The sequence below is a fragment of the Pinus tabuliformis genome, chromosome J (genome assembly GCF_031772625.1).
Source record: "Pinus tabuliformis cultivar Carrire ecotype Pingquan chromosome J, CPIR1, whole genome shotgun sequence".
Lineage (NCBI taxonomy): Eukaryota > Viridiplantae > Streptophyta > Pinopsida > Pinales > Pinaceae > Pinus > Pinus tabuliformis.
In genome coordinates this window covers 576459472-576486706 of record NC_142295.1, presented here as the reverse complement: position 1 = coordinate 576486706, position 27235 = coordinate 576459472, and positions in this window count along the sequence as shown.

Sequence of the window (27235 nt, the reverse complement as noted above, 5' to 3'; positions counted from 1 at the left end):
CAGTCGTCTAGATCAGATTCAATAGTTTGGGTTTTCACAACACATATCAGACTCTTTGTGTAGTAAGGGTTTTGGCCACCATAGTCCAGATCAGATAGTTGTAGTTCACATTCTGCAGTACCAAGACCTTAGGGTTTCTATTAGTACAATCTAGGTCCAATTTTCATAGGATATTTGGTAGTATCACGCATTCCAAAATTCAACCACTATAGTACTGATCAACTAGGAGTAAAAATCCTTTCAGACTAAAAAAAAAAAAACAAAATATGGGGCCTGTTAGAGTCAGTATTTGCATACTACCACCAATGATCAAATATGCTCTTATAAAGTGATCTTAGGGTTTCAAAGTCAAATTTTTTCATTTCAGTGAGTCTTCAAGTAAAGAATTTGGTCACTAGGTATTAGGTCTAGGATTTGTTTTCACTCCTTCCAAATTTTTCCAAGTATTGGTTCATGTCACTATTTGGCTGAGTGTACCATCATTCAAAGAGTTTTCATCATTATTTCAAGTTCCAATGGGTCATTTTACACCTTTTTATGCTTCAGTTGTGCTTAGGTAAGGTTCATTTCCCTCTCCTACGGTTTTGAAGGTAATTTTTCTTGGATGGTCAAATCATCAAAAAAAATTGTATCTTGATGCTCATACACCTTCCCCTATCCTTAATATACCTTCTTAAACACTTCCTATCACTAATATCCCTCAAATTCATCATTTTCCCACAAACCCTAGCCTATTGCTACAATTTGACACTTTTCTAGGTTAGGCCTATGTTTTTTCCTTTTGTACCCCTTCTCCTCACTCAATCCTTGAAATTCAACTTTCCCCTACTTCCTAACATCCCTCCCTACTTCCAAAAATTTTCTCAAGAAATTAGAAGCCCCTTATCCCCTTCATTTCCCTTCATTTCTAAAAATCCCCTATTCCACATATTCGGATAGGTTTTATTCAAATGATGTTTCTGAGCAATAAAAGATGAATTTGACAAACGTGAGAGAGGTTTTTGACCATAATAGACCCAAGAAGAAAATTATCCTTCATTTTTTACACAGGTGTCATGGTTTTGGAGAAATTTCAAAACTACAGGTGTCAAAAGAGAGTTGTTGCACTTCTGGAGTGACCTTCGAAAAATCAAGTTGTATCCTAGCTGGAGTGTCCAAATAACTTTCTTGATGAGTCAAATGATAACTAGACATAGAGATATTTCCAATGAGCTATCATGAGCTCAATTTGGAGTTGAGGAAGACCTCCAAACGTTGACTACAACAACACTCTGCATTTTGGTAGCCTCATTTTGCACATTTTGACTAGTCTTGGGAGATTGAGCTTTTGATAGGGAAAATGAGCTCCAAATTGAAAAATGCAAAATTATCTAGAAAGTAGACAATACATGCTTTCCAAAAGCTATCCCATGCCTAATTTGGATACTGGGAAGGTAGTCAAAATTCATCTTGAAGTGGCGATGCACGTTCAGGCCGGAGCGCTGTGCGTAGAGACTAAGTGTTGCGCATAGGCTAGTTTTGGCAGCGTAAAAAACAACTACACTACATGTTAAGAAGGGCATTGTGTGCTTGTAGCAGGCACTATGCATTGGGCCAGAAAGGGCCAAAAATCCTCCTGCTACCTAAAAACATCACAAATTTCCCCCTCTTCCCTCAAACAAGTAAGTTGTCTTACTGTACTTCATCATTGGTTTGCAATTGAAGTTTTTAAAGATAATTTACAATGGAAAATGTGAAACCCTAGATTCTTCCTTAATTATACCCTAGAAACCCTAACCCCTATTATTTCTCCCATATCCTATCACTAAAGCCCTGAACCCCTCCCCTATATCACTCCATAACATTCTATACCCACTTGTCCTTCGTCCCACAAGCTATACTTCAAAAAAGGACCCAAGCCCCTCTCCCTCATTTTCATGATTCATACCCTTCCCTTAATTTTCTAGCCCACCAAATACCTCACAAGATCATCTCCCATTCCCTTACTCCTAAATCACTCTTGCTCACTCCCTTCATCCATTTTCTAGGAGTGCACAGCCTCAAAATTTGCAAACATGGATAGAGAAGACAGAGGCTATGACGAGGAGGAAAACACTGATAGTGACAGTTTGACAGATAAACCTCGGCATCAGTGAAAACCACACAAGGGAGGTAGAATTATCATGGAAGAGTCATCAAGCCTCAGATAATTGCAGGCCTCTCAGTTGGTTGTCACTTGTTTCAGACATCTAGGGTGCTATGAGTTCTGTGAGCAGGTAGAGAAAGTTCAACACCACCCTGAGCTCACCAGGCTTTTTGTAGCCAATCCTCGGGACAACAAGGTGACTCTTGCTAGGGTGAAATTTACGATTTCACCTTCCATTATTGCGGATGCAACCAGGATTCCAAATGTAGTTGAGAAATGGTACAAGGCACAAGACCTAGATGAACACTATTATGAGCCTTATATCAAACCTAGATACGGAAATGAAGCAAAAAGGCTTTTTCATTTTAGATTTCTTGAAGAAAAGTATGCCCCCATGATGAAAATCGTCATGAAATATTTCACTTGTGAGGGCAGATTTTCTAGATTGTACACCTATCACATCAGGCTTCTCATGCATTTTACTAAGGTGAGGATGTTAAACCTCCCTTATTTCTTATTTAGGAATATTGAGAAGATGGCCCACTTTGTGCAGAAAAATCCATACCCTCAGTAGATGAGTAGTCTTTATCATCATTCCCTAATCAAGATGATTGTGCTTCATCATCTTAGCCTCCTCAAAATCTCTTGGGAGACATTTATTGCTCATGACATCTTCAAGGGTCTTCAAATTCCTCCACCAGCATCTCAAGAATCGGGAGGACCTTCTAGAAGTTCTTAGGTGAAGACAGATGAGAAGGCCAAAGAGACTAGAGCTACTGAGGTGCCCGAGACCTATAAGACATACCAAAGGGGCACAAGAAGATTGTTTTCAGCTGATAGGCAAGTGTTTACTCCACTTGATCTGGAAGGGACCTTACCTTCTTCATCCACTCATAGGCAAATGCTTGCTCCACAGGGTGTATAAGGGGCTTTGCCTTCTTCATCAACACAGCAAGAACAGGTGCAGCAATTGCACAAAGGGAAAGAAAATATGCAGGTGGGAGATCTTAATGATGAAGAGGAAAGAGACTTTGATTTGACGGAGCATGATGAGCCAGAGCAACATTATATTCATCATGGCATAGAAACAATTGACTTAGAGGCTCAGGATGAAGCAACAATAGAGAACATCATCATACAGGAGAAAGAGGCTCAAATCCAAGCATTGGTGGACAATTTAGAGAGAGAAGTGTATGTCATCACATATCTAGAACAAGAGAACAAGCAGTTGAGTGACAAGTAGGTCCTCATGGAGCTGGAACTTCTCAAGATAAAATGACAAGGTGACAAGGGTGAATTAGCTATGAAAAAGGAAGAGGCACCGGTCACTTTAACTCCTATTGAGAAGGAAATTGAGGATGATAGAGAGATTTGGCTTGAAAGAGTCAATTTTCACCTAGAGAAGCTGTTGTAGAAGGCCAATAGGGACAACTAGATGATCAGGCACATGGCCTACCACTACAGGACCCAAAACAAAATTTGCAACATGATGGTCATACAGATGAAATCTAGGCTAAAGCGGGCTCTAAAGGGCAAAAACGAGGAGGATATTCTTAGTTTTCTTTCTAAAGCTTCATTGGCTCATCAATATTCTTGATGATGGTGCTTCTCACCAATTTTGGTCAGGTTTGGAGGAGATTTTGTTTTGTTCAAATTTTGGAAATTCCACACACAAAAAATATGGCTCAAAGCACAACACCACCGGCACTGTGCTTTTCCTAGAGGCACCCAATGGACAAATGGCTTGCATTTTTGGATTCAGAGTGATGATTACATACACCCTATGGATTTTCTAAGTCTTTGGGGTAGAACTGGTCCACCAAAAAGTCAAAAAACACCTTAAAATGACCTTTCTGCCACTTTTTCAACACACAGAAGCAATCTTGGGAGAAACAAATTTTGAGGGATCAAATGTGCTTCAAATGAAGAAATTCTAGGTGTTTTGGAAGGTATACTTGAATATATTTCCAATGAGATATCATGAACTGAATTTGGATGCCGAGAAGGCTTCCAAAAGGGACCTGAAAGTGGCACTGCACGTAGGACAAATTTTGCACAGGATGGCCATTTTACTAGGTTTTGACTGTGTTCATGGATTTTCTCTCATGGAGGATGTTTTACTAATGTAAATGATGACTTGGCATGTAAATATGATGGATAATTAGTAGTAGAGGGTAGATTCATTAGATTAAAAGTCATTTTGAGCACAAATGAATCAGTTTCCTCACTTTTAGAGGCAATTTGTTAGGATGCCTAGATTCTAGTTTTTTGTTCAGTGTTGGTTAGATTAGCTCCTCATCTTCGGGATTTTACCCTTGACGATGGGAGGAGGTTGAAACAATGCCTATATTTTTCTTCTTCTTTCTCATTGTAAAGGGTTGGACTCAGCTCGATGCTTATACCTTGATTGTACATCATTTTGTAGCAGTTTAGCAGGAGATTAATAAAAATTGCAGCTATTTCTTTGGGATTCATGTGGTATGGAGTTTAGTTAATTTTCTTCTCTTGTGATCATATGTTAACATGTTTTTTATACTTCATTAATCATTTCATAGCTTCTAAGTGAATGTTTTCAAGTTGATAGGCAAAATACATAACATCATTGCTCTACTTTGGGGAAATATTCACCATTATATGTTTTATATAGTTTAGGAAGGATCCATGGTAATCACATGCTCTTCCTAACTTCTCACCAGTCTTAAAGCACCTCACCCATCAAGCCCTAGAGTTTTAAACCTCATGCCTACCTTGCCCCATTGAACACCCTGCAATTTTAACCTAATTCCTAGCCCTAACTGTTCAGCTTCTCCTGATCCAGCAAAACCCCTTCAAAATCAAATCAAAACTTTGTGCTATTATACCTAGCCTAATATCCTTTTCCTGATCTAGTCATCTTGGCTGAGATCCTCACGGAGAGATCCCTCTCCCGACCTAGCAGGGCTAGCTACTGGGATAAGCATGGTTTGTGGTTACCCTGGTATTTCCTTCCTTCAGCTTGAGGTTCAATCTAGTTGATAATAGGGCCATCTTAGGATGCTTGCAAGAGACCTATCCCATAAGATTTAGGATGACAAGCTGATGACAATGGTGCCATTCACTTATAAGCCACCAATTTTCATGTGGTCCCAATTTTTTTCCCGACATGGCTTCAAGTGACCCACATCACTAGACTCCTAAGCTTTCCCTCTTTGCAACCATACTACTCTTAAGTAAGCTCAAAATTTGACCAGGGCTAGTGTATGTACGACACCATGTCTCAAGTTATGGTTGTATAGAAGGCAGTATAGAGAGTCGAAGCTCTCAAGCAAAAACGTGATAATTTTCAGACATCCATCGACAACATCACAAAAACATTGACTACCTTGCATATGTCTCGTGAACCCGTAAGGGAAGAACATAGTGTTGATGCACACATAGAAGGATAATCTAGCATCACATTCATTTCCATGGAGGTCACCTGATGGGCCTCCAAATTAGACATAAATTAAGGCCCATCTTACCATCCTTCAGCACATTAAACCTCTCTTTTTTGCATTATGCTACATATTTTAACTTTAATATGTTCATTAGGAAGGTTTAAGGATAATCACATATTTGTGCAAAATATTATTTACCTTTGAAGAATATTGGGCAGATTATGAAGATTTGGAGGAGGAGATAACTTAGGGACTTTCTCCCTACTACAGGAGGATCAATATTGGATAATAAACCAACAAGATATTATGAAATTATTGCATAAATTCTTGAGCTCCAATGACTGAGAAAATCTAGGAATGCGTTATCTGTCATTTAATGTAGATTCCTAGTGTTGGGAACCAGATCCACTATTTGAGGGATTTTGGAGGGGAAAGCTTCCTCCTTTCAATGAGAATGCTTCCTCATCATTTTGTATAAGTACCAGTTCAAATTTTCATCTAGGGGTTGGTTTTTCCTAGTCTTCTTGTGGAGAAAACTTCTATTTTTGCAGCCCCACTTTCATTTCTAGTAGGGATGTAAGTGGATTGATTCAAATAATGAAGCTTGGTGTCATTTTTAACTTCTAAAGCTTAGTCACTTTCATAATACTTTGAGTATCCTTAGGCTTGGCCATCCTAGGAGCCTTAGGGCCCTTTTGTATAGTTTAATTTTCTTCTTTTCACTTCTTATTCACATGCCTCTCTTGTTCTCATTTTTCCTATTTCTGCATTTAGTATTCATGATTTCTTGTTGTAGGATTGAGTTAGATGGTTGAAGTGAGTTATTTTTTAGGATAAAAAGCATGATTTCATCCTTGGAACATATTTGTAAGGTCATAGTAATCATTGAGCTTCTTGGATTAGGTTGCGTATTCACAAATCTAAAAATTTTGGAAGTACCTTGTAGCAAATAGTAGTAATTTTCTGCTATTTTTTAGAACATATTAATGAGATTCATTTGAGTTTATTCCAATTGAATCATATCATAAAAAAAATTAAGTTTATAAAAAAATTTACCCCATTTCATTTTTACTTGGTTACATTATGCATTTGATAGGTTAACTAGCTCACTAGTTCTCAAATTTCCATATCTTACACTAGTAATTTTCTGCTATTTTTTAGCATGTGTGAACAAAAGTATTTTTGAGTGATTCCACTTGGAATGGAGATCTAAGACATCCTATTCAATAAAAAAAAAAATTCCCATCCCATTTTGGTTTTATTTACTTGGTCATCCGATGAATTATATCTTCCTGTAGCAAACCTGTAACTTCTTGTAGCAAACACTGTAACTTCCTGTAGCACTCCTTTAACACATGTAAACTTGGCCAGATTTGCTCAAAAAGATTGGTTTTGTCTCTTACGGTTGAATCATAACCCTTAGGATCTAAATACATAATTGAGGAAGAATAAAACACCTATTAGAACATGCCTTTTTAAAAAGTAGGTTACGCCTATTTATTTGAATTCATGCTCTTAGGATTTCAACTACAGATTATTTTTCTTGCCTAGGATTAATTTCTTTTCAAATTAACATTTCCATTTATGAAATTAGTTTAGGTTTGATTTAATTACATCATGAAAGTGAAAGAAGGACACATTGTATGCTACACATATAGTTTCTATACCTCTTAAGTTTGTACGAACCCCGGGTTGATAATTAAAGTTGGTAGCCTTTGGAGTTGCATTATTCTTGTTGCAATATTGAAGCTCAAATCTTGTTGGCGCCATTGTTGGGGAGGTGTCAAAGTATGCATTTTTTTCTTCCCTATTTAGTTCATTTCTTTTTACTTTTTGTAAAAGCAAAAAATTTCATTAGGCATCTTTCATTTCAAGAACATAAAATTGCATTGAATTAGCATTCCTATTCAAAAAAAATCTCCAACACCAACACCCTCGCGCCCCCCCATTTGTTCACATGGTGCAGTAAGAGCCACATAAGCACTCATTTTTGCATGTAGAAGAAGAATAGGTGACAGAGAAGGTAGCAGAAATGGATGGACATGATGACAATGAAGAAGATCCTATTGGATTTCCCATTCAAGATACTAATGGGTGCATATGAAATCCATCCCTCCATCTTTCCTTCCCAACTTGCATGGTGTTGGGCCGTGCAATAGGTATAAATTTACTCTTGATTACACTATCTTTTTCCTCATTTTTATGCATTTGTGCCATGATGTAATAAGGTTTTGATAGAGTTTTGATAGAAAGTGAAAGGAACTGCTTTTGATGCGATTTGGTTGTCAAAACTAACTTTCATTGCTTTTTATGCAGAGATTAGCGAATGGGACAGCTGTTGTTCAAACTATTGAATAGCAAAGGCTAAACAAGGAGAAAAGAGCGCGTCTTGTGCGGTCAAGTTGAGAAGAGAATCAGGAGGATCAGTGCAAGATGGAAGATTGTCTGATAATAGTATTTAGTTGTGAATTCCTCGGGATCTCCTGATCCTGAGGAATCACATTTATCTCTTTTCCTCTTTGACTATAAGAGGGGAAAAACGAATAGAGTAGAACAACTCTTCTTTTACTTCGACTGTCATTTTAAGAGACAACGTTATTCTGAAGAACATATCGTGATTGTAATGACATTCAAAGTTAATGAATAATATATAATTCATGTTTCAGCTTGTTCGTGATATTCTGAGTAACTAAGCAGTAATCACTAGCGGCATGGGCTCGGCCACTGGTGGATTTCGTTGTTGTTTCTTGTTTTATAGTTTTACCTTTCTTTTACTGCAAGTTTAATTACTCTGTTTTATAGCTTTACGATTGATTTACTTTCACTAGTGTTGAGTTTGTGTTCTCATTGCATTAATTCTTATTTTTGGTGATTGGCTTCATTTATTTATGTCGTTGATTGATTTAACTATTAGGTAAGAATCATTTCTCGTTAATTGAAATCCAGAGCGTTATTGGTTAGAACAGGTGTATTACTTTTATGCAGAAGTTTAGATTCAGCTGAAAGAGCTTCGTTATCGCTACGGTGCACTCGGTTGATGTAATTGCAATTAGAGTTTTTGATTAAGATTGAGTTTTGATGTTTGAATAAGTTAGTTTCTTTGAAGTTACAAGTTGGTAGTTTATGGTTTGATCTGTTTACTCTTGTATTGAAATCAATAAGTTATTTTAAAGCATTACTCTCTATAGATTCAATGATTCCCATCACTTGCACATATTGTGTACACTCTTGAAACAAAAAGACTTACCCAGGTCGATAATTAATGTGAGGCATTTAGGAGTTCTAAAAGACACCTTATATGCGCCCAACATTTTGGCGCCGTTGTTGAGGAGAGTGTTTCCATTTCACAGAAGGTGATGTGTGTTTGATAATTGTTTGTTGTGAAAGAATTGGGTATTAAAAACGAAAGGTAAGAACCCGCGTACGAGCAAGTAAAGTTCTTGCTCAATTGCCTGCTTTTCAGCACAATTGCATAGGAATTGAAGACGAAATAGATGTTTTTTTGTTGGCTATGAAAGAATTGGGTATTAAAAACAGAAGGTAAGAACTTGCATACGAGCAAGTAAAGTGCTTGCTTCTTTGGCCGCTTTTCAGCAAAATTGCGTAGGAATTAAAGTAGAAATAAATGTTTGTATTTCTATATGAATGACTAAGAAGAAAAGAGTGGAAAATGATATAATTCCTCTGCCCAGATCTGAAAAATCTAAGGGATCGGTGCCCCTTGGACGATCAACCTTCATTGATGAAATCATCAGGAAAGCTGAGTCTCAATCATCGGTAGGACCCCAAACCGTTTCTACAAGAAATCCTACTGTAACCCTTCAGGCCGTAGGATAACCATCTATAGCTGACACTGAAATTCATAGCAAGACTGAAGGGTCTGAACAAATTTTTCAGAACACTAAAAACTTATAACCTAACGCTTTACAAGAAGGAAAATTTTGCAACCTCTGTGATGGAGAAGGAGAAACAGGTAGTGCTGAAAATATTAAATCATTAGAACCCAAATCTCCTGAAGCAGGTGTTGAACAGAGGACACCCAGTATTCTGGACCAAGGTAGTGCTGTTAAAATCATTCTAAAAATCTCTTCTAAATCCCCCAGGAACAAATCTCCAGCTCCAGAAATCCCTGAAGAATATTGGCATATTTTTTATTGAATGGCTAATAATCAGCAACAGCCTTGACCTCTACATTACAGTACCCTATTTTTGATATAGCCGTCAATGCTCCCATGAAAGCTATTCCATTACAAAATATTGCCACCTTTCATGGGCTAACTTCGGAGGATCCTAATGCATTTCTTTTCGAATTCATTGTTTTATGTAGGGGATATAATTACACTACCAACCCCCAAAAGCTGAAACTGTTCCCCTCTACTCTAAAGGGAGAATATTTGCATTGGTTTATGGGGCTTGGTGGAGGTACCATTAATGACTGGGACCAAATGAAAACATCCTTTCTAAAAGAATGCCAAGATTATTGCCAAACTAGAGAACTGAAGGATGAAATCTTTCAAATGGTAGCTAAGACTAATTAGACTCTTGAAGAATATGTAGAACATTTTTAGTATAATCTGCAAAGATCTCCTTATGCAAATTTTCCTCCTGAAGTTCTTAAAACTACGATGATCAAAGGTATGAAATACCAATGGCACTAAATTTAATGGGGAAGGGTGATATTTATCAAGAATATTATGACAATATTCTACAATTGTGCATCGAGTGTTCCAGAGGCAGTACAAGGTTGAAACCAATCAGACGTGATGCGATCACCAGAGACAGTAAAGCCTCAGGGGGAAGCATTACACGAGTTGAAATCGGCAATCTGCTAGAAGATTTCAAGACTGGTATCTTGAGGACCCTGACGACACAATTAGATATCATGTAGGCCAAACAAAAGCAGGCCGAAGCAGAACAAAAACTTGCTATTTTTTGTTCACGTTGCAGAAAGAAGCACAATCATAGATAATGTTCGTTAGATATGATACAAACATGCGCCATTTGCGCTAAGGATCATGCCATGGAAAGTTTTCCATCACTTCCTAGATTAAAATTAGTTTTCAAGGAAGTAGAAGAGGAAGTGGAACCATTATATCTGGTGAACCAGCGCTGTCAATGGCAAACACGTCTAACAGGTATGCCTATAGAACCATCTTCGTTCTTTCCTTCTCCTCAATTTAATTCTCAGCAGTATTCAGGAGCAACATGGTAGAACCAGCCACCTTTCTCTACCTGGCCACCTCAAGCATTTTCTATGCCACCTTGGCCAACCAATCAAATCCAAATAATAATTGGCCAGATTCCTCTTACCCTCCACCATTCTAGCAAAACACCCCCTATTCCTCTCAATGGTCTCCTTCTACCTCACAAAATAAGAACTGGCAACCAAATTGGCAACAATCCGCAAACCAGCCTATGGGAACAGTTCCTCTGCCTCAACCAACCTTACCAGCACCTTACATGTGCAGCAAAATCCTCAACCTAATATACGACCACAACTCCCAGCTCAACCAAACCCAAATCCTAACAACAGACCGATCTAGTTAGTACAAATTATTGAGAGTCTGGACCCTGAAGTTGAGTTGAGAGAATGTAATGAACTTAAGTTAAGATCTAGATGCGTGATTGCTCCAGATGAGGACAAAAATCTGCAACCTGAGGTTAAAGAAACACATTTAAATAATCCTTTGACTGTAGATGACTAGCAAATAAAACATGAAGGAGATATAGTTAGGTAGAAAGATCCTGAGCAAATTATAATTACTTCTCCCCCATTCCCAGAAAGATTGATAATAACTCGACTTATTGAATATCCTGACTTTGATCTTCTGGGTGAACTCAAAAATCTCTGTATAAAAATACCCCTCCTCCAACCCATTCAAGATATTCCGATATATGCTAAAACCATTAAATAATTGTGCGCAAATAAGTATGTGACGAAAACAAAAATAAAACCAACTGTCCATGTCATTGGAACTTTGTCTGATTTATTACTAGGCAAAGAGACACCTGTAAAATATGAAGACCCAGGTGTTACAAAAAATATTGTCACCATGACTATTTTCAATCAGTATGGTTCTATCATCATTCATACTATCCTCCTTCGCAAGTCTCAAACCTCAGCTCTTCATGTCAAGCTTTAAAAATGAGAGAAAGACCTTAAAAATCAATAAAGCTCTGGTTCCGCACCCCTTGTTCATGTTACCTGCGGACCTACTCGCTCTGTCTCTAAAGGAGTGGGTGCGGACCCCTGTAAAAGTCAAAAAGGCGCAATTTTATTCTTAAAAACTCACTTTGGGTTAATTCTAGATGATTCTAGAAGGAATCTTGACGTGGATGGTTCGCTCCTAGGTGGTTCATGCATCCCAAAATTGAAGGAGCTAATCCCTTGATGAGAGGAGCTTATCCCTTTGAACGAGGGCTTTATCCCTTTGAAGGTGGACCTAGTAAATTCCCTCCATTGCACTATAAATTAAGGCATTGGGCTGGTTGCTAGGGAGGTTAGAAGCTGAACTTTTTTTAGGGTAAATGATGTTGGAATTGAGACTTCCTAGTTAAGCTTGAGAGGAGAGATCACATACCTTTTGGCTTCATTGGGAAGAGAGTGAAACTTGTCAAAGTAGAGGAGACTTCTTGCTGGACCCTGGGAGGAGCTTGTACAGCATCAAGTCACTAAGGTTGTAAAGTTCTTCTTTGATTTAAGTTAATACAATCAGATTCATTTTTCTCAACAAATTGTCTTATGTGATTTGTTTCATGAATTCCTTGATCATCATGATAAGTATGCTTTATTATATTGGCTTTTCAGGTGCTATTTAATGTGTGTTCTTGTTTGTGTTTGCAGATTCTCTCCAAGGGAGCTCATTTGGATCAACGGAGCAAGGCTTCCAAAAACTTGCATTGGACCCAACGTAGGCCTAACACACTTGTTTGCCTTTATTTATAAATTGCATATTTAGAGAAAGATAGAATTTGTTTGGTTTGCTTGTCGCTAGATATCATTAGATACTAGGGAGGTCGGTCTTGTCCGCAAGAATGACTTATCCGGCCGACAAAATGGCGACTCTGCTAGGGACTTGAATTTTTTATTTTTTCCTTGTTTTTACTTTGACTTGAGAAACTGTGTTTTTGTTTCTGTTTTTGGCTTGATGTGTGTGGAATTGGGTAGGTTTAGTAGATCTAGAATTATTTTTTGTTTTTCATACTTTTGGGAGAGGACCGCACCCTCTGCTTGTAACACAGTGCGGACCTATCCGCACTTTTGCTTTACACATAGAGCGGTCCCGCACCTGGGTAAACTGGGAACCTACGAACCCTGTCAAAATTTTGAAAAAACTTAAGATTTTCTCTTTCTGTCAGCTTAGGATTTGTTAATGTGTTTTTAGCCTCTGCCCAGATCTGTACGTGACTTTTCAGGAACTTTTCTTAGGTTAATTCCATTGGCATTAGGGTTTTAGGTGAAATTCCTAGAAGTTTTTGTTGCCGGGCTTGATTTTCATTTTGGTCTTGTAGTAGCTAAGAGCTTAGAAGCCTTAGAAGCCTCATATCACCTTGGTTTTCACTGGCCTTCTTATGAGTCTGACCATTTGCAAAATCTTCCATTGTTGAGGAATCCCTCTTGTTTTTCTCTTTGCGAAACTTCGAAAGGACTTGTGTTAAAAGTTTTGGATTTCATTTTTACAAAAGAAAACAAAAATTGGTTGTTTTTTTGACTGATTTGTGATTCTGGACAAATTAGTCCTTAGTTTGCTTATAGCTAAGTAAAACATCCTTGAAAAGAAATCTTCTAAGCTTTTACTTCAAATAGTTTTTTAGAATTTATAGATCTCAAGATTAGATTTTTCCATAGTTTTGAGTGTTTTATAAAAATAAAAAAAAAATCTCTTTTGAAAAAGTTTTTTTTAGTGGTATTTGAATGTTTGAAAGAAAGGGAAATTTTCGTGAGCATAACTAGTTGTCTCGTGTTTGAGTGTATTGGAAAAGACAAAAAGCTCTTCTTTTGATTTGTTTGTTAAGAAAAGATTTGTTTTTACAAGTATTTGCATTCTCAGCTCTTTCTTAGCTAGAAATTCATTGAAGGGAAAAGATTGCTTATCATCTTAAGTGCATTTTTTTTAGTGATTTGGAGTTGAGTCTTCACATCATAAGTTTCATCTCCGCACCTTTTGACTTAAGAAAAAACCAATAAAAATAACGCTTAAAGTAAAATCTATCTAGTAATCTTTTCATTTCTAGGGCTCTTTATCACCAACATAGCTTAGGTTAGTATCTTGGAGTAGGGAGTAATCAACTCTCCAAGATAGTAAAACAAACAAGTAGTTGTATCTTGCGGTAGGAGATAAATTCCAATTGTTACATCTATGCTCTGGGAAAGCTCCTCTTAAAGGAGAAGCACGAGATCATATCTGAACCAGTGTGGGAATCAATCCTTCCTCATTGGGAACGATAGAAGATATTCACGTATTAAAAACGGTAAACCTCGGATTAACCATTGTCGAGGAGCCTGGGGTCACTTGTTGGTAAACCTTGGATTATGTCAAGGAGTCTTCAAGGGGATTGAGCTTGTTACTCTGCCCTTGCGTGCATATCGGACCGTAGACTGTTCCCCCAAGTATATTTGTTTCCATTGGTAACCATAGTGACCATATTCTATAGGATTCTTTCCTAAGGTGACGTTGGAGGGAAGATCCCGCTGTACCTAGAGCAGACATCGACTAGACTCACTTGGATTTTCTGTGGGGTTCTCTTCACTCGAGATGGTTTAATGGAGAAACTTGTGCCAGTCTATTCATTAAGCAGGTTGTCGGGGTAACTGTTCCAACCGCCATTTCTGTATTGAATTCTGCGACGTTGGATTTCATCACCAACTAGTGTTTTCAGTATGGAAAGTTACTATTTGTGTGTGGTTTGACCTCCTAGATTCTTTAGGCGTGTGATTCAAATTTGTTTAGTTCTTAAGAGGCTTTAGGTGGTTTTCATTGAGATTTTTCTTTGTTTGCGTGTGAAGTAGTTAAAATATTTAATCATGGCTGAATTACCAAGGAAGTCCCGTAGACTTTGGGGCCAACCTCCTGAGTTTTCATCGAGCCAGCCTGAAGGGCTATGAGCCCTTGTAACTCCTAGAGACAGTAGAGTTGGGTCACCTGAAGAAGGAGAGTCTTCATTGGTTGTATATCCTGATTATCAAGCTCTAGTAATAGATTATAATCCGCAATCTATTTCATTTTCTGAAATTACTGATAGCTTTTCATCTACTAGTGATTTAGCTGAGGAACCTGAAATATCTGAACCTGAAATTGAATTTGCTGCTACTCCAACATTAGGATTTGCCTCTCCAACTTCCAGTGGTCCTGGTTCACCCAGGGTAGAACGAGTCATTACCCAAAATCTTCCTTCTGGACTTATTGCTATTGAAGAACTTGTTACTCCAGAAAAAAGTATCCATATCCCTGAAAATAAACCAGCTATAGAACTTAGGGAGCGTGAATCGATCTTTTACAGTCCACCTAGGAGCAACACTTGGTATCTTTCATTGACCAATTTTTTTGAAAACCCGGGACTAAGTTTTTCACCACCTACATTCCTTTTCACCCAACACCTAGGGGTTATTATCCTCCGTTAAATATGTCAAGACAGTCATCCATGTTTTCTCAATCTCCAGAAACCTTTTTATACAGCAGTCCTTCTATTCCCTCTGGGTATCAGTCACTTACTGGTACTTTTTCAGGAGCATCTCCTCAACCTATTGAACAAGGGTTATTAACTGGTAATAATGGAACTAAGCCGTTGAGTGTAGAAGATATTCTTATGATGTCAGGTATTATTCCTAATCCACAACCTCAAGGTGGCCAGTTACCGCCTGGGGGGCAGCCTCAAAGTCCTCAATTATCGCCTGGGGGACAACCTTAAGGTACCCAATTTATGCCTGGGGGGCAACCTCAAGGACAGTACATACCTACGGGACAGTACATTCCTCAAGGTCAACCCCAAACTCAGTATGTACCTCAAGGTCAACCCCAGTATCAATATGTACCTCAAGGTCAACCCCAGTATCAGTACGTGCCTCAAGGTCAGTACCCAACCCAAGGTTTCCAACCACCTTCTGGTCAATCATTTGTCCAAGGAGCTGGAAATGTACCTTTGAATTATCAACCCTACCCTCAACCTAGTTATGGTCCTCAATATTCTCAACCTGCTATGGGCTCGTACCCCGGGATGAACTTAGTGTGGGATTGTCCTCAATCTCAACAGATCTTGCAACCGAATGTGCAGTTGTCATCTCAATCTGGACAACGCTTGGTTTCTAGTTCACCCCAGCAACCTGTCCAGTCTATTATTCAAACTTTTGCACCTTCTGTAGTTTCTCAGCCTGGGCCTAGTACGCCTCGTACTCCGCCTCAAATGACTACTGCAACATCTGTTCAATCTACCCCACCTACTTCTGGAGTATCGACAACTCTGGTTTCTACTGTTCCTGTATCAACTCCTCAGACATATTTACCTCAGTCTAGATCCACAATTCAGACTTCGGTTCAAATGCCTGTAGGACAACCTGGTCCGAGTACGGTTATCACAAGTCAACCTCAATTTACTTATCAACCGTACCAGGGATAGTACCAATTCGGTCCTACTATGCAGCAGCCAGTCTATCAGTTTCAACCGTACCCTTGATATACATATCAACAACCTCAACAACCCCAGTACGGTCCGGTTAATCCTGGTTTTCCGAGAGGATATAATATCCCAAATGTGATTCCAATTCCTAGTTATCCTGGATATCCTCCTCCTGTGGCTGGTCTCATGACCCAGGGTTTCAGGGACCCTAATCATCAGTTACCATTCATTGCAACTTTGGACTTGCCTGACTTGTCACCCCTTACGAACGATCCAATTAATTATCTTCGCCGAATAAGTTTCCTAGTGATATTCCTAAGTTTGAAGGCAAATCAGGAGAGAACCCGTCGAACCATGTGATGACTTATCACCTCTGGTGTGAGTCTAATTCCATTTCAGATGATTCAATCCATTTAAGGCTTTTCCAACGCACTCTAATTGTTCTTGTGGCCAAGTGGTACATTGAGTTACCGCGAGCCACTTTTTATAACTTTAGTCAGTTAGCTACTTCGTTTTTAACTCATTTTCAGTTGCCAATCAGATATGACAATGGCACGGAATTATTAACTTCATTAAAATAGTCAACGTCCACTTACATTTCAGATCACATTCATGAATGGAGATGTCGACGACGTTTAGTGAAAGTTTTTATCCCGGATCAAATCTTAGCTGAATGGTTTGTAAAATCTTTATTACCGAAGACCACTGAGGATGTAGCTAAGGCGGGAGTCTTTACTGAATAGCAAGTAACTTCTCAAGCTTAGTACCTTGACTTAGTTTATACGCAGTCAGGTACGTTACACGAGAAAATCCCCGACCTTCCTAAACAAAATCAAATAGCTGCAGCTTCTTCAGGGTCTCATGTCGTTGATGGTATGATTGGTACAGTTAATACCAAAAGTAAGAAGAAATATTCCAAGAATTCTCCTCTTATCATAACTTTTCTAGATTCCCCGATAGGAGATTCTTCCGCGGAAATTTCCGCCGATATTCATGTTGTAGATTCATCTACAGCGAAATCAAAATCCAGCAGTAAAAAGAAAGGGAAGAAGAAAAATAAAACAGATAAAAATTCGAAAGAGAAACCAGAAAAAATGGAATCAACTGATGAGAAACGCAAACCTCATTATCCTTGTCTCATTTGTGACACAGAGCATTTTACAAGAGACTGCCCTCATTGCGCTGAGGTTGGGAAAATCGTCAAAGGTTCCCAAATGCCTACTGTTTTGAAGGATCCTTTTCCTAGTCAAGACAGTAAGATGATAGGTTCTTCCTCAAATGCCTCCAAAGAACCCATAATGATGATGTCCCATGTTAGGATTGCGACTTGATCGCAAGATTATGGAAGTAAAAGTCTTGTTGATGGTAAGGAAGCATAATCTTCTCATTCGAACCCATCAACTTCAACTCCCGGTTCCGATCCACTACAGATCGAGAAACCTAATCCAGAATTAGTAATCAAACCACCCGCCAAGGGTATACTTCGAAAGTCAGCTTTCAATCCACATGCGAGAGCAGCTCAGAACTATAACATTGTTAAAGATTTGGCTATTTCACCTTCAGCAATGTCACCTTTGGAAGTGGTGCAATCATGTCCAGCACAGCGTAAACTGCTATTGTCGGCTATAGCAGCTGTTGACATTCAGGACTCGAACCTTATAATTTTCAATCTAGAAAATAGTACACCTCGCTTACCTCATCAAATGGCTTTCCAGATTCCAGTGTTAGTCAAAAACAGACCTTGTTATAGGACTGTGATTAATGAGGGAGCCTCAATGTGTATTATGTCGATCCAGTGTTGGAGATCCCTTGGTTCTCCCACGCTTAATCAATCCCTGATGATTATAAAGGCCTTTGATGGCCGTGGGTTCCATCCTTTTGGAATTCTACAGGATTTACCTATAGGGGTTAAAGGCAAAACTGTTAATCTAGATGTGGGGGTGGTTGATGCCCCTCTAGATTACAACCTTCTCTTGGGTCGTAGTTGGTCTTACGCTATGACAGCTATTGTTTCATCGGTCTTTCGGCTTATAAAGTTCCCTCATAACGGAAAGATCGTAACTATGGATCACCTAACTTACTTTTCGTCCGACCCAGCCTCTTCTGAAAGTATTCAGGTTGTCGGCAAAACAACTATCCCGTATAAGGATGTTGGAGTAGGACTAGTTAAAGATTCTGGTTTACTAGGAACTTTTCCTTTTCCTCCTATCAACGCATCGTCTTCTACTGCAACCATTCATATGATTTCGTTAGACACTATTGTTTATGATGATCCTTGGATCGTACCTTCCGAATCTGAGATAGATTCATTTGGTGATGTTATGCCTTTGAGTCCATATGAAATTGCATATCAGGTCGTGCAGTCGTTTTTCGACAAGTCAACCGAAATTGACTTAATGAATGTGGTCCATGAAGAATCACTTTCAACATCAAACTCAGATTCAACAACGTTTTCCGAACTTGTTCACACTGATGAGCAAATTCGTGAAATCCTATGTGTCGATGATTTACTATGGGAAGATCTTCATCATAGATCTTCGTTTTTACCTGAGATTGATCACTTTGAAAATGATTTTTAATCTATTTTTACGATTGAATATGTCAAGGAACCTCAGAATCCAATGAAAAATCCTAATTCTGAGTTAAATTTGGGAAACATTTCTCGAACTATTCCTATTGACATTTCAGTTAAGCCTAGAATTGTTGAAAACATTCATATAGGCGCCTCTTGTACGGAAAATGAAATTCAAACATATAAGGCCCTATTTCAAGAATTTCGCGACATGTTTGCTTGGTCATATGAGGAAATGCCAGGAATTGACCCAGCAATTGTTGTTCATGAAATCAAAACTTACCCGGATGCTAAACCCGTCCGGCAACATTTGCGTAAGATCCAGTCGTGAAAAGCTGCTCCTATTAAAGCAGAAGTTGAAAAATTACTTAAAGCAGGTTTCATTTATCCAATTCTGTTAACGGATTGGGTATCGAATATTTTTCCTGTTAACAAAAAGCAAGGAACAACAAGAATATGTATCGATTATAGGGATATTAATCGAGCCTGTCCAAAAGACAATTATCCAACTCCCTATATCGATCAAATCATTGATGATTGTGCCGGCAGTGAAATATTCTCCTTCATGGATGGTTTTTCCGGATACAATCAAATAAATATTCTACTTACTGATCAACCAAAAACGGCTTTCATTTGTCCATGGGGGACATTTTCTTATTACAAATTACCTTTTGGGCTCAAGAATGTTGGGGCAACTTTTCAAAGGGCCATGTCTTACGCGTTTCATGATATCAAGCACATTGTGCAACTCTATCTCGATGATTTACTTGCTCATTCATTACATCGAGCTGATCATCTCATCCATTTACGAGCAATTTGTATGAGGTGTAGGCATTATCGAATTAGGTTGAATCCACACAAGTGTGTTTTCTCTATAGAAACGGGTCAGTTACTGGGGTTTGTTGTTTCGAAAGCCGGCATTTGCGTCGATCCCTCGAAGGTTGAAGCTATTGTCAAATTGCCTCCTCCTTCGAGTCTTCGCCAACTCCAAAGTTTGCAAGGGAAAGAAAACTTTTTACGTCGATTCATTCTAACTACACCGAGATCACAAAGGGTTTTACCCGATTGTTGAAACAGAATACTCCTTTCTTTTGGGATGAGATAGCTGATAAATCTTTTGATGCACTAAAACATGCATTGACCCATGCACCGTTATTACATCCTCCCAACTACAACCAGGACTACTTCTTGTATTAGTTCAGGAAGATGAATTCGGTAGTGAACATGTGATATATTACCTTAGTCGAACTTTAAATCCAACTGAGCTAAAATATTCACATGTGGAGAAATTGGCATTGGCGGCTGTGCAAGCTGTCCAACGCTTTCGTCATTACATTCTACTACGCAAAACTACAGTAATTTCTGATTGCAACCCTATGATCTATATTTTGACCAAACAATTGCTAGGGGGCAAGTACTCCAAATGGATTGTGATCCTGTAGGAGTTCGACTTGGAATTTGAAAAGTCTAAGTCAAAGAAATCTTTAGTTTTTGCGGTGTTGATGTGTGACTTCCCGCATGCTGACACAGAAACTGTGGCGGAGGAGCCCATTGCAGACGAATCCTTGTTTCTAATCATCACTTTAGATCCATCGTATGGAGATATCATCGTTTATCTCCAAACTCAATCCTTTCGGCCAGAAGTTTCAAGATCAGAGCGTCGAAAAATACGATTCCAGTCCCAAAAATTCAAAATTATTGGAGATACACTTTATCGTCGTGGGGTGGACTCTGTTTTCTGATGTTGTTTAACTCATGAGGAATCTGAAGGGGTTCTAAATGACTGTCACTCTGGAGCGTGTGGCGGTCATATGTCTGGGTTTGTCACAGCCCAAAAGATATTGTGCGCTGGCTATTTCTGGCCGTCTTTGTTTAAAGATTGTATTAACGCGGTCTGAAAATGCCACAACTGCCAAATTTTTGATTGAAAGATGTGTGCTCCACCTGCTCCTCTCCACCCTATAATTGTCGTCGGTCCTTTTGCAAAATGGGGTATCGATTTTATTACGTGTAACCCTCATTCGGCCGGGGAGCATGCGTATATCATCCTTGCGGTAGATTATTTTACCAAGTGGGCCGAGGCGATTCCTACATTTGAGGCAGATGGCAAAAATGCTGCAATTTTCGTGTTCAATCATATAATTGCTAGGTTTGGTGTTCCACAAGCAATTATCACTGATCATGGGCGTCATTTTCGAAACATTATGATGACTGAACTTACAGACCAGCTTGGCTTGCATCATGACAGTTCAACTACATATTATCCATAGGGTAATGGTCTGGTTGAAGCCATCAACAAAGTTCTAGTCATCATGATCTGACAAATCATTGGGATTCATAGGTAGAATTGGCATAACATGCTATTTTCAGCGCTTTGGGCATATCGAACCTCAGTAAAAAAAGTCAACTGGTTTCACTCCTTTCCAACTAGTTTATGGTTTGGAAGTTGTGTTACCCATTGAATGCGAAATCCCGCCATTGCAAATGGCCATCGAATTACTTCCAGCCACTTCTGAAGAGGAAAAACATTTGTTATACTTGGCTCAGCTAGATGAGAATCGACGTGATGCTGCATTAGCAATCGAAACTCATGCCAAACATGTTAAAGCTCAGTATGATCGAAATGTTACCCCTCGAAATTTTTCGGAAGGAGGCCTAGTCTTATTGTATGATCAAGCAAATGATAAATTAGGCGCTGGAAAATTCGTACCCATGTGGCATGGTCCTTATGTTGTTAAGAGAAAGCTGGAAAAAGGGTCCTATGAATTGGTAGACTTTGATGGGGTCTCTTTAGGTAAACCCATAAATGGTCTTTACCTGAAGAGGTATTATGCTTAAATCTGAGTGTGGAGATTTTTAGTTAGGTTTAGTTTTCTTTCTAGCTGGTGTGTTTTAGATTAAGAAGTGTGCTTAGCTTAGAGAGTGTTTTTTGTCATTATTCCTGCTTATCTTGATTTTACTCTTGATATTGCAGATGTCGACGCCTCTCCAAACATACATTGGTTTTGCTGATGGTGCTTGTCGTAATACACAGAACATTTCTTCTGCAACTTGGGTTATCTATTCGCCCTCTGACGAGTTGGTATCTATGCATGGGGTAAGCCTCGGTCAAACAACGAACAACATTGCCAAATATAGTGCAATGATTGAGTTATTATCTGAATCCATCTCATTTGGGATTCAGAGTTTGATAGTGAGGTTAGATTCTGAACTCGTTGTATTACAGCTTAATAGAGTATATGCCATTAGAAATCTAGTGTTATTGAGATTATTTTTGAGAGTTCGTCTCTTGGAACGTGAATTTGACTATATTGAATATCAGCATATTCCAAGATATTTAAATACATTAGCAGATGCAATTGCTTCTCGAATGTTAAGTAGACATTTGCAATAATCATACAAGTAAATTTAAAAACATTCCATAACATGTTTTACAAGATAAGCTAGTAATAGTGATATAGTATAGCATAGAAGTGTTTCAAATATACATCGTCTTCGATCATAGGTTGAAAAACACCTTATGATCGACAAAAATGATAGTACAAAAAGAAAAAAATGTCATATGCGTCTACAACAGGCGATCATCCTATCACTGGTGATGATCACGATAAGAAACCACTGTACGGGCCACCTTACAAAGGAACCTCCTGAAAGGTCCTAGGACCCCAATCACATAGTGATGTAACCTAAGAGGAATGTCATCTATGCTGGTCTCCGGAATTTCTGCTGTCAAATGCTCTAGATGACTCTCCAATTCGGCCAAGGTATTTGTAGATTCGTCCTGTGGAGCTGGTGCTGCTGCAACTCGTTGTTTCCTCTCATAGGGCCGGAGAGTGGCTGGTCGCCGTGGACCTACATCTGCATTTGAAACTTTTACTATCAATTTTGGGACGAGATAAAAACAAAAAATAAATAAATTAGAAAATGTTGAAAATGATTTTACCTGAGTCATCCCATTGCTCTCCCGGTGGAAGAGCCATGTTTGGGTCACCACAATAATCTACCCCAGCATAAGGAAAGTCCTGAATAACAAAAACTTGGTTCTCCAACCAATGGAAATACTCAGGAGTGAATCGAACAACTTCTGTCCCCTCCTCAGGATGACGGGCCATAACTACAACCCAATGCATCAGTTTGGGCTCTCGGGGAAGTCCAGCTCCAACAGTGAGATGCTATGGAACCAACATTGGAACCCTCTCCAGACCAAAGCTCACAACTAAAGCACCATATCCGAAGGTCTTCAGTTGTCCGTTCTTTGCTCTAGCCAGTTGACCTTTTATATTAGCCAACACAGCATCGCACCAGTTGAAGATGGTGCCTCAAAAGCAATCTACTGCCATCCGCATTTGGGATCCAGTGGTTATATGTAGTGTTGCACTTCCGCAGAGCCTGGTAACAGTAAATGCAATCACTTTTAGTTTAGGAAGGGATATGGTTTTGATATCTATCCCTTTGTCTCTAGTTTGGTCGTTGTAAAACTCTAGCCGGAGGCTATCGACGGACTGGCCACCTGGCCTAGTCCCGAATAGAGTCAAGTGTTCACCTCTCTTAGGAAAAATAATCAAGAAGTAAATGTCTTCCGGCTCCATTTCGAGCTTGTGACCACCAATAAAGAAGCATTGGTCCTGTATGTTCCACCTGCCTACCAGCCACTGCAAAAAGTCCACCTGGGACCTCATGCCAGGTATGGCCCAGAATTTGTATAAGCCGCATGCCTTCAATGCATCAATCGAAGGTTGATGATTTATCGTGGCGAGATCTACATCCTCGTGCTCCCGTTCTCGCCAATCAAGCATGATGTACACCCTTCATTCAATAAAAAGGTGAATTAGAATATCTAAAATCAAAATTTTTGGGTGAAATTTGAGAAATTTAGGTTTAAAAACCTTTGCTGCGGGGACCGCACCCTCTCTGTTAGAGACAGTGCATGGGTCCACACTTTGCCTTCACGGCAGGTGCGGACCCCTGACTTTTTTCCTTTTACGAAAAAGTCGGGGTCCGCAGGTTACCTATGCTATGCCTGCGGACCCGCGCGCGCGGGTTTTTAACCTAAAAATTCCTTAAAAAATGAAATCAAAGCCTAAAAACAAATTTGAAACAGATGAAATGAAAGAGTAGGATGATGTAGATTACCTGGAAGAGATGACATTCAATTCCAATGGATGGATTTTCTGCAATCTTCACGGGAAGTTTCTGACCAAAAGCTCTTTTTTCTCACTCTAAAGTCAAATGGTAAAAATGAATTTACAAAAGTCCTTTTTATAAGCTTTTTTTAATAAATGAGTTTTTAATTTGTTTATTTTTCAATTTAAGGAGGTAACATTTGCAGCATTTTTACCTATTTTAAACAGGTATGAGTAATTTTTGAGTTTTTGTGCAGGATAACGAATTTTTCAGGCAAAATTGGTCATTTTCGACAAAAAAAATTAGAGCCACCTTTAAGCTCTTTTCTGATTCCTAAAACATGAAAAGATTGCCGAGTTTTTCTTTTTAAGCTCGTTAAAACGGAACTAAAAAGACAGTCCACTTACAGCTCTTTTCTGACCGTAAAAACATGAAAAGATTGCCAGATTTTTGTCGTTTCAAATTCGATATTGGTTATAAAACGACGTGTCATTGATCGCTTTTTTACTTTTTTGGATCAAAGGCACTAATTATGAAAAGTACTCCTTGGTCGTAATGATCAATCGGTTCTCTCAAGTATTATTTTATACCTTTTCGGGCTTGGGAGACACAAATTTATGAAAATGGACAACCATGGAGTCTTCTTAAGTTTTTCAGACTCTCTAAAATTGAAAAACGCCGAGTTTCTCCTATACTGGACTCGTTAAAATTTACCAGTAAAGGACCTGTTCAATTACAAACAGGAACGGACCACGCCTTCTTAGGGTTCGAATTTAAACTAAGTTGGACTCATCCGAAGGATGAGCTTATAATCAAGCAAATGTTATCCTCCTCAAGCTTGTCAAAAAATAAAGAGGTACTTGCCAGAAATGGTGGGGGAAAAGAGAGAAAAATGAGCCTGTTTGTCATACTTTGTAACCACTCTTGAACACGACACTTTTATTCACCTTGGTTGGGAAATCCTTTGCCTAACAGTTGATCAAACCATATTGAAAGTCTTCAACCAGTTTCTGGGTATTAACTTTGGGTCAATTGTCACCAAACCATCTGTTGTGTCATTATGTGTTCAAGAGGTCAGTGCAAATAAACCATTCATCTGCAAAATATCTGTCATCCATCTTGACCATCCCTGAGTCAATCCTTGCAACTAAATTTCTTCAAACTTGATCTATGATTTCATGTTGTGGGCTTGCCTACGACGGATCACTTTCTATTGACTTTAGCTCATTATCTAGAATGATGATCTAGAAATCGTCAGTACCTTGGGATCTTCATGCCTCAATGGCAGGTTTCTCGCCTTCGACAATAGGTTGCACCATTGACCTTCGATCAAAGGATTCAGTGACATGTTCGACATCAACACATCTATTCACATCTCATGGATTGTACTGAGTACTTTGACAGCCATTGACATTACTGGTGGTTTCTCTCACAATTGTTAACAATTTACATCATTGATTGGTAATCAAGCGGTTTCTACCATGTTCGACTTCAACAAATTTATTCGCATGGATAGAATCGTACTATTTTGGGAAGTAGAAATCAAGACCCTGGATCTAGTTTCCACCATCCAGGCTGCGAGGAATATTGTATTCATTATATAGTGGACTATTCATAAACAGATGGCTACGTCCATACTGTGTCTACATGTGTCTATACTTGTGATGTATTACAGAATCATTCCTATATCAGAGCAGTAGTTAGTTTTCTAGTCATTTTTTATCTAAGTACGGGAATGCCTACCTCAGCGATGATATGATCTCATATATATATTTTGCATTGAATGTTTTTACAGGTTCCAACCGGGCTCTCCACAAGATGATCCTCGAAATGATAAAGTACTTCACTTTACTTAGATGGTAAATGAAATCCTCATCTACTACAGACTTCGCACTTTAGGGGGCAATCTGTTACACAAAATATTGTCACCATGACTATTTGCAGTCAGTATGGGTCTATCATCATTCATACTGTCTTCCTTAGCAAGTCTCAAACCTCAGCTCTTCATGTCAAGCTTTAAAAATGAGAGAAAGACCTTAAAAATCAATAAAGCTCTGGTTCCGCACTTTCTCTCATTGTTGCCTGCGGTCCCGCACCCCCTGTTCATGTTACCTGTGGACCTGCCCACTATGTCTCTAAAGGAGTGGGTGCGGACCCCTGTAAAAGTCAAAAAGGCGCAAGTTTATTCTTAAAAACTCACTTTGGGTTAATTCTAGATGATTCTAGAAGGAATATTGACGTGGATGGTTCACTCCTAGGTGGTTCATGCATCCCAAAACTGAAGGAGCTAATCCCTTGATGAGAGGAGCTTATCCCTTTGAAGTAGGGCTTTATCCCTTTGAACGTGGACCTAGTAACTTCCCTCCATTGCACTATAAATTAAGGCATTGGACTGGTTGCTAGAGAGGTTAGAAGCTGAACATTTTTATGGTAAATGCTGTTGGAATTGAGACTTCCTAGTTAAGCTTGAGAGGAGAGATCACATACCTTTTGGCTTCATTGGGAAGAGAGTGAAACTTGTCAAAGTAGAGGAGACTTCTTGCTGGACCCTGGGAGGAGCTTGTACAGCATCAAGTCACTAAGGTTGTAATGTTCTTCTTTGATTTAAGTTAATACAATCAGATTCATTTTTCTCAACAAATTGTCTTATGTGATTTGTTTCATGAATTCCTTGATCATCATGATAAGTATGCTTTATTATATTAGCTTTTCAGGTGCTATTTAATGTGTGTGCTTGTTTATGTTTGCATATTCTCTCCAAGGGAGCTCATTTGGATCAACGGAGCGAGGCTTCCACAAACTTGCATTGGACCCAAGGTAGGCCTAAAACACTTGTTTGCCTTTATTTATAAATTGCATATTTAGAGAAAGATAGAATTTGTTTGGTTTGCTTGTCGCTAGATATCATTAGATACTAGGGAGGTTGGTCTTGTCCACAAGAATGACTTATCCGGCTGACACCAGGGAATCCCATTGTCACAGTCCAAATAAATGGCTGCTCTTTTCCCAATGCTTTAGTTGACTTAGGGGCATCCATTAACATTCTTACAATAGAAACTTGCGAAGTTCTTGGCATCACAGCCTTAGAACCAACCACTACCTTGCTGGAACTAACTAACCATTCAGTCATTAGGCCAGAAGGAACATTACAAGATGTGTTGGTTTCTAAGGATTCTTGGGAATATCCGGCAGATTTTTTTATTATTAACCCCAGAAATCGGCTAGATGGACATCCCTTAATACTGGGAAGGCCTTGGTTAGCAATAGTTGATGCTTATATAGGCTGTCGAATAGGCAGTATGACCATAACCAAAGGGAATTATTTAAAGAATATAGCTTTATACCCTCCTGCTTAGCCAAGCCTAACCATTGTAAAAACTAGGA